The sequence below is a fragment of the Vicugna pacos genome, chromosome 12 (assembly GCF_048564905.1).
Source record: "Vicugna pacos chromosome 12, VicPac4, whole genome shotgun sequence".
Lineage (NCBI taxonomy): Eukaryota > Metazoa > Chordata > Mammalia > Artiodactyla > Camelidae > Vicugna > Vicugna pacos.
This window is the reverse complement of record NC_132998.1, coordinates 10,719,978-10,732,724: the sequence shown is the minus strand read 5'-3', so window position 1 is coordinate 10,732,724 and position 12,747 is coordinate 10,719,978. Positions and strand designations below refer to the sequence as shown.

Genomic DNA, 12,747 nt, shown 5'->3' with positions numbered 1-12,747 from the left:
GGGGCTTGCTGGGCTGTGAGGAAGATCAAACAGATATATATGAGGCACTAAAAGTCATATAAAGTGGCATGAAACTGAATTTCAAAATGTGAAACTCAGACAGTGAGCGGCATGACTGGTCCCAGGATGGCTGCTGAGGGCTGCAGACGTACCTCCAAGGGCCACTGTTCAGGCTCACGCGAGAGGACACAGCCTCCTGAGCACGGGAGGAGAGGAGGGGGAGCCGGCGTGGTTTGACATTTCTCACTGATCTATCACAGAGTGACTCGTCCACAGAGCCTTGAGATGGGATTGTGCTGATCTGCTGAACGCACACCCACCTTGTCTGTAAAGCTGCTTTACTGTCTGAGACATCTCGGTAATGCGCTGTTTACCTGGGTATTTCCACTGGGGGAACCTTCTGGGTGTGGGGCTGTGTTTTCCACTATCCTCCGGAGGGCTGGACCCCTGGTCTCAGAGTCCCTGCCTCTTTCCGGACTGTCTGACACCCTGCTGACCTGCAGGCACCGAGTGAGCACACACTGATGATGAGGATGGTGACAATGACAATGGTGCTGGGAAACCGAGAGCCATTAAGCTGGGAGCGATTGACTCAAGGTAACTAGAGAACAGGTAGCTCTCGGTGCTTTGCTTTAAGAAGGTAAATATTCAAAAGCCCAGACACAAAGGCATGAAAAATTAAGACCCATGACTCATTACTGCCAAAGAATTCACCTCTTGGAAGGATTCAGCAGACGACTCTTCCAGTTGGCCAGCTCTCCTTATCACCCGCAGTGTGATTGACTGATACACAGCTTCCCAGGAGGGCTTTCAGGAAAAAGCCCTCTGCAAAACCAGGTCTATGTCTGGAATCTGATGGGAAGAAATAGTTTCCACAGAAGGGGCCAGCGCCATGTCTGTGATGCAGGTTACAGCGAGCGGCCAGAGCACTGCTCCCACCTCCCTTCCGGGAAAAGGGCTGAAATGGTATATGACCCCACATCAGGGCTCTCTGTGTGATTATCCCCCATGGATATTCGGAATATGCTCCCATCTGGCCAATGAGAGACACTAATTCCTTTTAAAGGAATGCTTCAAAGTGCTTTCCATTTGCCCCGAGCACTGGTTTATTAAGCAAGAGTCCGCCTACCTGGAATGAGCCCAGAGACGAATGAAAATGACAAGCGAATTGGGAAATGGAAGGTGTGTGGAGAGGTGAACGGCATTATGCTAGGAGGCCGATCTGTAGCCACCAGGGAAAACCCTTAAACCTCAGCAAGGAGAATTCAACTCAGTATCAAAGGGTTCCTATGGACTAATGTTAAACGGGAAAAATCCTCTCTCCAGAGAAGCTGTGACATTTCTGTAGATTCTTTCTGGAATGATTTAGAGGGTATGACTCTGCAATGAATGGAGATCTTTTTGTTGGTTTTGTTTTGTTTTGTTTTCCTGGAGCATGTGATGTCTCCATGAGATAAGCACCTCTACGCTCTACCTTGATAAGTTTATTTAGGTATCTATATTCTCTGAATTTAGTTCTAAAATGTGGTTGCCCTACATCTTTTAAAATTTCCCTTCACTTGCAGGCATTTACACTCGCTCAGTCTCTCTGAAGTTGGACCTGCCGTTGCTCACCCACCTTCATACTTGGCACACGTCACCTTTGCCTCCATTTACGTGGGATGTGTGTGTGTCTGTGTGTGTGTGTGTGTGTGTGTGTGTGTGTTTATGGGTGTAGTTCTGACTCTGCCAGGTGAGAGATTTTTTCCAAGAGTAGGCACATAATTCAGCTGAATTCAATCAGTGCTAAACAAATCATCTACCTTCCTTTAAATTACCTGCAGTGTCCAGAAGGTAGCTATGCCGCAGGTGACTTTACACTGCATTGCAGAGTGACTTTGCTGGGTTGCTGTGACACAGGGTGTATGTGAGCATATAATGAGGTTTGGAAAACATGCTTTGAGACGAGTGTCATACAGGCTAAAGAAGGTCACATCCCACTCGTCACTCCCTCATGACCAAGGAATAAGCGAGAAGTCAGAGTAGGAAAAATAAGGCTACAGAGACTGATAAGGGCTCTCAGGAGAAGGGAAGACACAATAAAGCTTGGGTGGCATCCAGGCTGTAGGAGGAGAGAGTGGGATGCTGTGCCAAGTTGGGCAGAGGCAGTCACTCCTCTTCCTCCTAGTGTGGGCTGGGATTCTCAAGCTCAAGGGCAGCACTGCTTGGTGTTTGCCCTTGGTGCTGGGTATGTCACCAGCTGATGTCATGATCCAGCAGATGCCCATTTGAGGTAAGGAACCCACTCCTGTGCCTGCTTTTAGCACCCCAGCCCAATGGCATCTCCACCAGATGGCAAGCAAAGCCAGGAAGGGCTGCAGCATTGAGGGATGCCAGGTCATAGTCCCTCCTTGTCCACACCTGCACCTCTCCATATGGTCAGAGAGGGAAATGATGGAGCCAAGAGTCCGTGGGCGAGCTGGCACCTCCCTAGACCTGGGAAGAGTGCAGATTATGAAAGGAGGCAGATCAGTCCTTGGATCTTGGCTCTGCCTCTTTCTTGTCACTGAATCATAGCTGGGATAAAGTTTAGCAGGGTGGTTGGCGACATAAATCAGAAACTCTCAGGCACTACCTTTCAGTGATTAGAAAATATGTAGAATCTTTAAAAAAGAAAGAAACAAAGGACACTGTTAACTCCTATAAAACAGAAGCAGACTCACAGACATAGTAAAACAATTTCATGGTTACTGGGAAAAGGGGGTGGGAAGGGATAAATTTGGGAGTTTGAGATTTACAAATGTTATCCACTATATATAAAAATAGATTTTTAAAAAGTTTCTTCTATATAGTACAGGGAACTATGTTCAATATCTTGTAATAACCTTTAATGGAAAAGAATAAGAAAACAAATATATGTGTGTATATGCATGACTGGGACATTGTGCTGTACACCAGAAATTGACACATTGTAACTGGTTGTACTTCATTTTAAAAAAAAATATGACAGAAGGAAAGGGTTCTAATTCACAAGGCAAAGACCATTAAGATACCTAGGGAAACCAAATAGCAACAGCAGCCACAAAACTAAATGCACGAGGATAACCAGAAAACATTGAAAACAAATGACAAGTAGAAATCGCTGTATCAGAAACCGTCAAGGAATGGAAAGCCTTAGTAATGACAGTGGTGTGATCACACAAAGAGCTGAATGGAACAGAAGAGAAAATGTGTGAATTTCAGTATGCAATTAAAGTCGTATTTCAATGGGGGCAAATGAGGATATATTTGTATGGAGCAAAAAGGTACAAAAGGTAAAATAACATTTACCCAAACTCCCACTTCTCAGAATCAATCACTAACATTTTGACGTTTGTATCTGCTGTCACCCTTTTCTTCACATTAACATCCTTTAATAAATCACCTACATAATCAACAGTCTATGGCTCAAGTTCTGGCCAAAATGGCCAACTGGCTGTATTGCTGTCTCCTTCCCCCAGGATCAAGCCTGAGAAATTGTAGAAACGCACGGAAGCCATGGATACTAGGAATCACCGATGATGACATGGAACTGCGAGAACCCCCAGAGGAGCCCAGGGCTGTGTGGGCGCAGAGGAGTAGCTGTAGCCTGGGGCTGTGCCTCAGGTAGCAGGGAGGGGGTGGCGTGGAGGGAAAGATCTTAGGTTTGTCCTTGCCTGTAGTCTGCCCCTTCACAATAGGAGTTCGGAGCAGCAGCCTAGTCAGCAGTGCCCTCGTCTGTAATTTAATGCCATTAGCTCAGATATGTCTGTAGTTCATAGGTTGGATTGCCCTAGTTCGCAAATAGGAATCTAACATTTGCAGTTCAATTTTCAATTCAGGTAAACAATACATTTCTTTTGTATAGGTGGGCTCCATACCGTATTTGGGACTTACTTAGGCGAAAATGGTTTTGCTCTTTATGTGAAATTCAAATTTAACTAGCATAGAATAGATAAACAAGATTACACTGTACAGCACAGGGAAATAGACACAAAATGTTATGATAACTCACAGAGAAAAAAATGTGACAATGAGTGGGTATATGTCCATGAATGACTGATACATTGTGCTGAACACTGGAATTTGACACAACATTGTAAAATGACTATAAATCAATAAAAAATGTTTAAAAAAAAGAGAAAAAAAACACAAATTTAACTAGGCATCCTCTGTTTTGTCAGGTGGCCCTATTCACAGGCGACTGACACAGTAACGCCTGCTGGGACTGTCAGGCTGCTGGCATGTGGTTGGCCTCCACAGAACTGGGGACTCATCCGGCCCTCACTCCACGGTAGGGAGGGAGGCCTATAAGTCACCTGCTGTCAAGGAGTTTCTCACATGGGGAGGGAGAACCAGAGTCTGAGCCTGGCTCACTGGGCAGTTTCCCTACCAGCTTTTGGGATTTTGTACAGCCTGGCAGTTCCTAAACTCTGCTTCCATCATGCCTTTGACGTCAAACCCTACAGCTGTGTGATAGCAGGGTAGGAAGGTCACCAATCCTCAGAGGTCTCCTCTATCCCTGAAGCTTCTGTCTAGTGACCTGCTGTAGCCCACTTGTGGACAACCATGGAATAAATTGCTAGACTGCAATTTGATTTGTAACCGGGGCAGTGGGACTCTACCGTAGCTTCACATTAGCAAAAAATATTATAACTGAATCGATTGTTCTTGGTCTTATGGATTTTTTCCTTGCTTTGTGCTATCAGGGAAGGACCTGATATGGAAAGCCTGAGGAACCAGATTCTAGAATAAGCTTGGGTAAACATGGCCAAAAATGCAGAGAGTCTGTTTCTGCCTAAAAGTCAAAATTATAACCCTGACACTGATATCTGGGAAGAATATAATGAACCTCTAACACCCGTTTTGCTTGTCAAAATTTGTATAAAAATTTACACTGAAAATGGTGTTTGGCTATCTCATCACAAAAAAAGAATATTTTCACCCAGGACCACCTCCATGCTAATCTGAGTGTCATCTGTCAACATGGACTATCTTTCAGTCTCATCTTTTGCCAATGGCACTTCAAAACAGAATCTCTAAACAACATGTTTGGAGGTTTTATTAATTTATTTCATTGACTTTTTTGACAGCTTCATTTTGTTTCAAAATTATGGAATATAATTTACAGATGGTACAATCCACTGTTTTTAGGAATACAGTTTTATGAATTTTAACCAGCATTGGTCAAGAGGAGTTCCTCAGTGGTACCCAACTATCTTGGGGTAAAAGGATATCCATTCCAACTCATTTAGTACTGCGTGGCTTTAACTCCATCCCCCAGGATCTGGGGATGTTCCTTTCCGTACCGATTGGTTGGACTGATACATCTCAGATGTATCAAAGCAACAGCTTTGTGGCAAAAATCTGTATTATCATAGAGCAGAATCAAGCATTTTTCCTTCTGCCAACTGGCCTCTGTTCTGTGGGATCAGTGCTGTGGTTTCCCAGTGGTGGGTCGGGGCTGTGGAGGAGGGGATCTCTGAGGGAGTCTCAGAGATCAGGGTGGGGACCAAGCAGCCAAATTATGGAGGTAGAAAAACAAAACCCCTCAGTTATCAGATCATACTGACCCAGCTTCCAGGACCCTGGCTTCCCTTTCTTTCCCAATGCTTTTTCAAGGACTCCATTTTGAGAAATAGCCCCAAGTAGCAGAGGGCTGAATGCTTGCTGGTCATCATCCACCCACAGGATAACTGAGTATCGCATGCTGTTGACCGACAGAGTTGGGTGTGAAGCCAGGTAGGCTGTCAGTGGGGCTGAGAGGGAGGTCTCCAAAGATGAGAATCAGTGTATGGGATGAGAAAATTTCAGAACCAACACGTGATCAGCAGTACAAACTAACACAGAATCTTTATATTAGAAATCTGCTTTATTCAACACAACAAAAGAAAGCAAAGAGAGCAGGGATATAAATGCACATGAGTGGGTAGTGTCAGTACTGTTTTGAGATACTGTTGGGGAGGATAACTTATTCATTCTATGGCGAACTCCTGAGTCTAGTGATAATGGGCCGGACAGTGAAAGTTAAAGGGAAGATTCCCTATTCTATTAGCATGATTCAGACTGAGCTTCAGTTTTCAGGAAGGGCAAAGTCATCTTCTTCCCAGAATCGTGGCAGACTGATATAACTGATAAAAAGATGGGAAAAGCAAAAGGGTATCTACACATCTTGAGATGCTGATTGTTGATCTTCGGATGGTGAGTAATGGAAGCTCCGGTGAAGCTGGCAGGGACAGAGGATGTGAGGATTTAGCAACTTCAGCTCTAACTCATAGACCAAGAGAAGCTGGAGGTAAGAGAGAAGCAGCAACCTGAGGAGAGGGTGATGCAGCTGGACAAGGGGACTGAGGCAATGTTGGACCAAGCACCAACAGGAAGACTTCAATGCTTGTAGCTCTTCCTGCTGGAGGAGGAGGTGGCAGTGTACTTAATGGTGAAACTGCTGCCCCCGGTGGAGCTGAGGCCACTTCCTAAGGCTCTGCCACTGCTGGAACTGAAGCCACCTGCAAGGCTGTGACTGCTGCTGCTGTGGGAGTAGCCACTGCCGACACGGCTGGCACCGCCATAGCCGCCAGAGACGGTGGGCTGCACGTGGCGGTGGTTTATCTCAGATCGGTCTCCAGATCCTGTGGTTGAGCTCAGTAGTCTCTTGCTTGGTGGCATACAGGTCATCCTTTTGTCTGTCTACCTTGACCTGCAGCTCTTATACTGTAGTCCAGAAGGATAGAGAAGCATTGTGCACGGGGGGAGAGGCAGTGTGTGGGGGCTTCCATATATCCAGAATGCCTTCCAATTCCCAGATGTCTGATACCAAACGATGTTACATCTCCTCTAGAAAAAGTAGATGGCACAAGATTGTTTGCTGCAGAACCACTGAATGGTTCAGTACCATCACCGAGCACCTAGTTTTTCAATAAACTAGTGATGTTCTTTCATGGTATCTATGGGATTCACAATCAGGAAGAGGTTGAAGGCAAAACTCAGTAGTGCAGTACCATTAAACTCCTTTTTTATTTTTACTCAATAGGCTTAATTGTCAATTCTTTCATTGTCTACAAGAACTGAGCAATGACAAATCTCCTATGAAATTATCCATTGTCTTTGTATTTCAGACTCCCCTCAAAAAGCTGCAGTAGACTGGTGCAGGCGAGTGTAACCATTTGGGAAGGGCACAGAATTCCTCCCCTGTTGCTGGTGACTTCTCACCTTGCTCTGGTGTAAGGATCTGGCCTCAGCCTGCCTCACGTGAGCAATCTTCTCGTATAGGCCTTTGACCTCAGAGGTGATGCTGTCCAGGTCCAGGTTACGATTGTTGTCCGTGGAGAGGACCACAGAAATGTCTGAGCTATGGGACTGCATCTGAGAGCACTCCTACAAGATATGGATTGTTAGTATGTCTGCTTCCAGTGATACATCTATGAGATCCAACTCCCCAATATTCTATCCACTCAGACTCTTAAACAGAAAAATAAACAAATCAATGATCAAACAGGGTAAAGTGCTCACCATCTCAAAGCAGGAACTATCTGATCCCCAAGGGTATTTATCTTGGTGGACAGTTCAATCTCATCTATGCAGCATCCACATCTTGGGAAAGGAGGAACAACTTGGAGTCAGCTGACCCCCACTCCCAGCTCACCCAGTATCTTCTCCTCCCAGGTGTGGGCTCTTCCAGCCTTCAATAAAGGGACTGGGACACCAAACATTGATCAGGTCACCTTCTGCAGGGTTACAGATGCATTCTGTGCGCTGCAGGCATATTGATTTCTCCTTCACATCTAGAAGGAAAGGATGAGGAGAGGTGCTTGAGCCAGTGAGTAAAGGATTTTGAAAGAGTTTTTCTTGACCCATAATTTTTTATTAATGGATAACTCTTGAATCAAACTATCAGTCCAAGGAGCCTGGGATGTGACTGCTCTCTCATCCTCTCCCCTAGGGTGTACTTGATAATGAAATCCATTGCCCATATTTGTCATTCCAGTTTTTCTTAGACAACAATTTATAATTTTAATGTCCACTGGAAATTTTTTCCTAAGCAATCATGCCCACAACCGGACCTAGTCACTCAATAGACTTGAAGTGTGGGCTTCAGAAAACTGAGTTAATTTTTCTCCTGTAACTCACTTGTCCTTGAAATTCTCCACCAGACTTTGTGTGTGCCTGAGCTTTGAGTCCAGGTGGCCACTAAAGAAGAGAAGAGATTCCTTCTACCTCTTGAGGTTGTTAATGTACTGCTTAACTGTGGGCTCCAGGGTCAGCCTCATGGGCTCGGATCCCGCTCCTGCAGCAGGATCCACTTGGTGTCTTGCCAGACACAGAAAGAAAGGTGTCTGTATTACTAGGTTTCCCAGCAGGCTGGGGTGGTGTCCATGGTGCTGGGCTACTAAGAGAATATATAGAGACTTAGACTGGGGGGTGTGTTCCCATGATCTTTTTCCTTCTCCACCAGCAGATCTCACTGATGAAATTCCCCCACGGACCTTTGAGCTGTTCCTGCCCTATAAGTTATTGTGCTTATCAGGGATTTTTCATTACTTCCTCTCTTTCTCTTGACAAGCAGAATCAAAAATGTAATTTAAAATAGTTTTTATCTGATATATTGTATAGAGCTTTTTTTTCCCCAGAAGATTTCAGTAAAAGGGATGTCAAATGTTACATAATGATTAGATTCTAATCTGAACTCCCATTTAGCACATGTACTGCTTCTAAGCATGTACTTCTTCTAAAACATTTTTGATAGATGGTCATGCTCTGTTTCTAGAATAAATTCTTTTTTAAAACAGGTTTTAGATATTTGTACATCTCAAGTGTTTCTTTTTCTTGTAAGGATGAAAAATGGTTTTCTTTTTCTTTTCTTCTCTCTCCTTCCTTCCTCTCTTTCTTTCTTTTTTTCTTGTTCCTGGAAAGGTAGGCCAGTTCCTCAGAGCAGATTGTGACTGGCCTTTGTATCCCATTGTAGACCCTTCAGTAGTAAATGTTAACCCATTCCACTCTCTCATTTCCTTTTCTTTGCTTCAGGATTATCAAGAGTTGAGAGTTCTTCTTAGACAAGAATAAGAGGCATTTAAGGGACTCAGTAGTCCTAAACGATTTCCATCACCTTCTGCCTGTGGTCCACATGGAGCCAGCCCTGCATCCAAGTGGAAAGCTAGCCTGAATCCCCTCCTCCCTCTCTCCCGCATCTCCCCCCCCAGATAGGGCATTTCTTGGTTCCCTAGTTTGGGGAGTTTGAAATCCCGGTGGAGGGCAGGTGCTCCTGGCTCACCTTGTCGATGAAGGAGGGTCTTGATCTGCTCCCGCTCCTCAGTTCTCACTCTCTGGATGGTGGGGTCGATTTCCAGGTTCAGAGGAGTGAGAAGACTCTGGTTGATGGTGACCTCTTGGATGCCTCCAGCACCCGCATAGCCACCAGCAAAGCCAGCTCCACCACCGAGCCCAGCTGCACCACCAAAACCATATCCACTCCCAGCTCCACCTCCAAAGCCAAAGCCACAGCCACCTCCAAATCTGCTGCCGTATCCACCACCGATGGCAGAGCTGCCCCTACGATGGAGATCCTCTTGGTGCCCCCCAGGCTATAGAGGCTGTGGCTGCCAAAGCCAGCTCCTCCACACACTCCAGCCAGGCCACCACTGCCCCTGGAGCGGGACACCGAGATGCTGCTGAAGCCAGAGCGGCAGACCCCAGGGACTCGGGCTGAGCCGGCACTGAAGCCCCGGCGGCTGGTGCTTTGGCTCCTCACGGTGGATCTGCAAGACATGGTTCCTGAATATGAGAAGGCTGAGGAAGATGTGAGAGGCTGGAGGGCAGAGCTGAGAGGAGTTAAAATATGAGATGGGCTTTCAGTAGCCATTGTGTAGGGAGAAATATTCTGGGCTCAGTCCTGGAAGGTGAGCTTGCAGGGTAGGAAGAGCTGGGCTTTGGAAACAGTGAAATCATACCCAGCTTATTAGAAAAGATATAAAATATGAAGAATGCATTTTTGTCTTCCTTTAGCCAGGGGAAAATTCTCCTGCTTTTGATTTTTGATTGATTCAATACAATAAGACAATTCTCAAATCACTGAGGCTAGGAGTTAGACTCTGTCCCAAACGCAGGTTCAATATATGTTACTTATGTGTCAGAATGTACATGCCCATCACCCAGATTTCACAACTAGTATCTGAAGGCCAGCTTTACTTCATCCATAACTCCAATCTGATCTTTTGTAACAGCTGAGATCTTGTATATCTAAGAGCGATCTATTGCTTATGCCCTAAATGGAAGATCACCATTTTCCCAATGATGACAAACGTTAAATTTGACTTGTTTTCTGGCTATGTAAATTTTTGAACAGATATAACAGTGTAAGAACAACATAACAGACTCTTATTAGTCTATTATGATGAATGCCAGCCACCCAGATTTTGCAATTACTGTCTCAGGATCGGCTTTATTTCATCCATAACTCCACCTACTTTCTTCATCCACCTAAAATTACTTGAAAGGAAATTCCAGAGGAAAGATCACATGACTTCATCAGTAAATAATTCAGTATTTATGTCTAAATGGTAGACTCTTTAGAAAATGACAAAAATGCTATTTTTATATCTAAAAAACTTAACAATAATTCTTTAACATCACGAAGTTTAGTGAACATCCAAATTTCCCTGTATTCTTAGTTATGTTTATAATTTGTTCAATTCAGAATACAAATAAAGTCCATACATGTTTATTCAGGTGCTGTGTCCTTTAAATAATATATCCTTTACATCATTTAGCCCTTCATCTTTTTTTTTTGGCAATTTATTTGTTAAATAAACTAGGTTAATTGTCCTGTAGAGTTTTTCACTCTTTGGGTTTTGTGATTGCATCCTCTCGTGTCATTCCATATGTTACTCTCTCCTCTATTTTCCTATCTGGTACTTAAATCTGGAAGGGTAATAAGTTTATTTAATGTATTTAAGCTTTTCCAGAAGTAGATGTCATTGAAAGCATATAAGATTGAATATTGTTACACACACACGCACATACACACACATTCACACATATACATATTGCAAAGAGGACACACCATTTTGCATTTCCACCAGCAGTGTGTTAGTGTCCCAGTTGCTCCATGCCTTGGTATCCTCAATTATTCTGATGTTATCCATCCTAACAGCAATAGGGTTGTATTTTTGTTCACCTATTTCTCACACCTCCCACACCCAACACCTCGGGCAACCACCAGTCTGATCCCTGTATCTATGAGCTTAGTTTTTAAATTTTTGAAAATGTATTTGTTATTTTAGATTCCATGTATAAGAGAGAGTATACAGCACTTGTATTTCTCTGTCTGACTGGTTTCACTTAGCCTGATGCCCTAGAGGCCCACCCATGTCACAATCGCCAAGATTTCATTCTTTATATCTTTATATTATAGTTACATATTTAAAATATGACTAAATAAGACATGTTTGTCTATCAAAATAAATCTCAGGGCAAATCCCCAGCCACCTAACTAAAGATATTTCTGCACTTTGGAGGGCACCGTTTGTGTCTATGGGTGCGTGCGTGCGTGTGTGTGTGTGCGCGCGCGTGTGTGCGTGTGTGTGAATCTACTCTTCCTTTAGGTGTTTCAATTATGCTTGTGTTGAATCTACTTTGCCTTCTTTACCTATATATCCTCTTGACTCTCCTTTTACTCGCAGTTAACTCCATCTATGACCCCTCAGTACTCTTTTCTTGGTAATTTTTCATTTGCCCTTTTTTATGCATTCAGCATGTCTATTGCCCTTTGTACTGACATCAGTTTGGCCTTTATTTCTATAGTGGCTTTATTTTTCTCTCTGCCTCATATCTGACTTTTGTAAGTCATGTTTTATCTCTTATTGTCTCATAATATGTTTTTTCTTCTCTAATTTTACAGAGAGTTTATTTCATTAATTTTTGACAGTGTTTTATAGTGACTTTGTTCTGTTGAGTGACCTTGATTTGCCTTTTGTTTTTCCTGTTCATTTCATTTTTGAATGTGTGTTATCTTTTGTGGGTCCTGAAATGATTCCTTTCTGACCAATGCTCACCTTTTTATTTTTTAACTTTTTTTATTGAGTTATAGTCATTTTACAGTGTTGTGGCAAATTCCAGTGTAGAGCACAATTTTTCAGTTATACATGAACATACATATATTCATTGTCATGTTTTTTTTGCTGTGAGCTACCACGAGATCTTGTAAATATTTCCCTGTGCTATACAGTATAATCTTGTTTATATATTCTGCATATGCCTGTCAGCATCTACAAATTTTGAAATCCCAGTACTCGCCTTTGAATGAGGTGAACTCCTTGACTAGTCCGTTTGTGTAAAGTATTCTGGGGAGTGAGCTGCTGATTTGTTATTCAGTTCTACTTCACAGTTTCTAGAAACTTCGTGACTAATGGGATCCTGCCTCAGGTCATATTCCCACTTCTGACTGTTGCATACAAGGAACTTTTGGATTTGCACGTAAGGACCTGTCTGTCACATTGATTTAGTTGTGCTAAATGAGTCAACAAATGCACACATGCAGTGAGATCTCAGCATCCGGCTGCTCCTTTAGCTCGTGTTCAGCTACTGTTTTGATGGAGATATCCTTGTATACCAATATCTGAAACAAAACAAAACAAAAAAGCCAAATAACAAAATGAGAACAACCACCTCTCCTCATGTTTACATATTGCCCTTGAGATGGGACACTCCATCACTTGCTCTGAATCTAGAAATCAGCGTGAGGTGAACGCTTAAGAC

The 12,747-nt window shown here is 43.5% G+C and overlaps 1 pseudogene; it reads right to left on the bottom strand.

Moving 5' to 3' along the window:
• Nucleotides 1–6,381: 6,381 nt before the first annotated feature.
• Nucleotides 6,382–9,760, bottom strand: LOC102525024 (keratin, type II cytoskeletal 6A-like; annotated as a pseudogene).
• Nucleotides 9,761–12,747: the final 2,987 nt, after the last annotated feature.